Source organism: Cyprinodon variegatus, unplaced genomic scaffold (genome assembly GCF_000732505.1).
Source record: "Cyprinodon variegatus isolate N-32 unplaced genomic scaffold, C_variegatus-1.0 Scaffold183, whole genome shotgun sequence".
Classification (NCBI taxonomy): Eukaryota; Metazoa; Chordata; class Actinopteri; order Cyprinodontiformes; family Cyprinodontidae; genus Cyprinodon; species Cyprinodon variegatus.
The window spans coordinates 48,041-51,687 of NW_015150636.1; the positions used below are offsets into that span (position 1 = coordinate 48,041).

The following is a 3,647-nucleotide window of genomic DNA, read 5'->3' on the forward strand; positions in this document are numbered from 1 at the left end:
TTAATTTAAGAAGTTTTTACTTATTTCTAAATAATTTTTCCAGTGTAGGGACTTTGTAGAATCTCAACTTATTGTAACTCACAGTAAAGCTGAACATATAAGAGCACCGTCAGGTTGCAGAACAACTTAGCGGAGATTCTGCAGCTTACCATCAGCAAAAGGCAGAACAGCAGCTTGGCAGCTGGTTTGGGAATCAGAAATGACTCAACAGTGGTCAAAAACACACCTTGGATGAACAGGCCTAGCCAGGACAAAACCCTGGTAGTAATTCGGTCGAGGGTGGAGATTACGGTTTCCTTAACCCCTAAAATCAATGAGCAGCAACTGCTGATGCTGGATGCAGCCACCTCACCAGCAAAGCTAGGCCGCAGCTCCGGAGTTTCCACCACATGGAACGTGATGTTCAGCTGTAACTTTTGGGCTCCTTTCATGAATTAGGTCAGATGGAAAAAAGGAAGTATACTGCACTTCCCCCCAATTGGTTTTAAAAAACACTCTCCTGGGATGTGACTTCAGAGGACCGGGCCACAGTTAAAATGCTGAGCGGCAGAAGTTATCAGAAGAATAAATGCACATTTCAAAACCATTATGTTAAATTAAAAATATGTTATGAGAAGCACAATAAACATGCGATTTGTAATTAAAAAGCAGTCCACATCAGAGTGTGACTAAGAACATTTAAAAAAAAAATCTTTATGTATATATGTATATATAAAGACTGTTAGTCCTAATTACCAATGACAAGGAGAATATATTGTCAATGCCGTTGTTTTTTCTGTTTTCAAAATAACTAGAGAAGCTACAAACAGATTTTACAGATTTTTTTTATCAGATGTGTTTCTTATGCCAATGAACAATCTATTCAATTTTGATGATGTTTCAGATCATATTCTGTATAGTTTCTTACAAACCTCTGAATTTGGTTTCCCAATGGACCTGATGAACTGTGAACCTGTAACTAATTGAACTGAAGAGTTTCAATTTCTTTTTTTGGGGGGGGGTCTTTGTTTTTTTTTTTCCTTTTGAATTATCCTGTTGGAATATATTTGTTTTGTTTATTTGTAAATTATATTGACCATCTAACTTGTGTATGTATATTCCATCAATTCATATCCATATAAATCATATAATATAGCTCATAAACATGTATATGTAACCAATACTTTTTCTATTAGAAAAATAAATATACAACTATTAATCATAATTTTCTTTGTTGTGCTTATTCAACCCCCTCTACTCTGTAGCTGAATCTACTTCGGAGCTCATTTAGCAGTCAGTCAAGCCCCAAGTGTTACATATATGTCCTTTCATATAAAGGGTTATGGTAACTATACGGCTTGTACAGGGATATAAGAAGGTCAGGAGGTCCCTTCACTGACTCCTACAAGTTTACATATTACTGCCAGATCTACCTGTACATCGCATGTCATGGCAACCTCTGACGTACATCTGCTTGGTTTCAATTTTCTCCCATTCGGAAGGAGCCATAACTGTATTATGTAGTGTTCCGCAGCAATGATGTGAAGCTCTGAGTTATTTGAGGTGTGTTGAATGGAATAAAGTTCAGGGGTACACCCTGCCCCATCCAAACACTTCAAAAGAAGCCTCTCTTCCTGTACACTCAGCAATAACTCTACTGGAATTGGTTTTAGCATGTTCTTTTAAACAGTTCTGCCGTGACCCGGATTCAAACCGGGGTTACTGCGGCCACAACGCAGAGTACTGACCACTATACGATCACGGCTGCCCTCTTCCATGTCTTTACATGCTCTATCTGTTTTCTGCCCTACCTCACTCAGAGACATTGATTTTGATGCAAAATATTTAGAAATACATTAGGGTATGTGCTTGATGTAGCTACCCACATTCTACTCCTGTAGTTTTAAGGTAATGTTAAACTGGTGACAATGGTTGCTGCAGACACAACACAGTCATATTAAAAAATACTACTAAAACTCAATGGAAAAACACAGCAACAGTTTTAAAATCTATTGACAAGCACAAACATAATCCCTTAGGACTTTGCGAAAAGGGTTCATAAAAGACTGTTGTCATAAAGTGCTTGTTCTCCTACCGCTATCTCTGTGGGTAGTTTGACAAAACTCTTTCCTTCAAGCCGGATTTGAACCAGCGACCTAAGGATATCCTCTATTGCTCTCTACAGTCCTCCACTCTACCAACTGAGCTATCGAAGGCAGAGGGAAGGCACGCCCTCAGAAGTAAGCCCGATCTACACACCATACGTAGAAGAAACTTTTGCAGGATACCTGTTCCGGAACATCTTGCCAAATTGGGCCTCTACGTTGACAGACCTGAGGTGGCCGACTATAGACTTCGCCACAGTTGTCCTTTAATATTTTAGCCCTCATTCATATAAACTACTTTATCTGTGTGTCCTCTGTTCCATCACAAACTGAAGCATTTCTAGGCAGTCTGCTCATTCCTACAATGTCCGTTGCACTATATAATCAGAGTCCCCCCCTTAGTCTGTCAAATGGACAGATCAAGTATATCTATGAACAAGCGAAATGCATAATTTTCTGGAAAGCAGGTCATCCAGAAAGGAGGTGGAACACAAAGAGGTCAACAAGGATCTGCCAAATTTAACAACACTGGGCATAGACAGATGCGACCTGCATTGACTGAGAACTCCGGTAGGGCAACCATTTGCAAGGGATGCATAAAAGTACAAATACTAGACTTCGCCACAGTTGTCCTTTAAGAAAAAAGATTTTGTGAGAACCATCAGACACTCCCCAAACATAGCTTTTTGCCTCAAAAAGCAAATGGATTACTGCTTCTTATTTAGTTTTCTTTTTTTTTTGACTAACAGAGCACTAACATAAACAGTCATGTAGTTGAGTTGAATTCTTTTATCAAATTCACTCAAGTAAAATTCAGATTCGGTAAACTACTCATAGTAGTACAAAGTACTCATAAAGGACAAAGTACAGTTGTAAAACCTATTCAAGTGTTCAGTTGAAAGTATAACCGTGTTCCCTCCCCCTGGTTTACAAGCATAATTATGGGTGGAACCAGTGACGTTTCCTGATGGAACCTGATAGATTTGAGCACAAACGAGTTTCTGTTATACAGAAGAGAAACTTAAACAGGTGATAGTGAGAGCTGAAATGGAGCAGAGAATAGTCCGACTAGACCAAGGTAACTTCTCCTGCTCCATTTGTTTGGATCTATTGAAGGATCCAGTGACTATTCCCTGTGGACACAGCTACTGTATGAACTGTATTAAAGACCACTGGGATGGAAAAGATCAGGGGAGTATCTGCAGCTGCCCTCAGTGCAGGAAAGAGTTCCAACCAAAGCCTGACTTGGAAAAAAGTGTCATATTAGCTGAGTTAGTTAAGGATATAAAAAAGAGTGGACTCCAAGTTATTTCTGCTGATCACTGCTATGCTGGACCTGAAGATGTGGCCTGTGATGTCTGCACTGGGAGGAAGAGGAAAGCTGTCAAGTCCTGCTTATCCTGCCCTGCTTCCTACTGCAGGGATCACCTCCAACCTCACTATGATGCTCCACCATTAAAGAGACACAAACTAACGAAACCTTCAGAAGAACTTCACCAAAACATCTGCTCTCGTCATGATGAGGTGATAAAGATCTACTGTCGTACTGATCAGCAGTGTATC

The 3,647-nt window shown here is 39.8% G+C and overlaps 1 protein-coding gene and 2 non-coding genes across 3 annotated transcripts in view; 1 reads left to right on the forward strand and 2 right to left on the reverse strand.

Annotated features, from left to right (window-relative positions):
• The window catches only part of LOC107087421 (tripartite motif-containing protein 16-like), a 97,459-nt gene that overhangs the window by 2,033 nt on the left and 91,779 nt on the right, over window positions 1–3,647 (forward strand). The gene's annotated exons all lie outside the window — the stretch shown is intronic.
• Window positions 1,673–1,744, reverse strand: trnah-gug. The gene has a single exon. It is a non-coding gene; the product is annotated as a tRNA-His (tRNA).
• trnay-gua lies at window positions 2,108–2,195 on the reverse strand. Its single transcript is given in 2 exon segments — window positions 2,108–2,143; window positions 2,159–2,195. It is a non-coding gene; the product is annotated as a tRNA-Tyr (tRNA).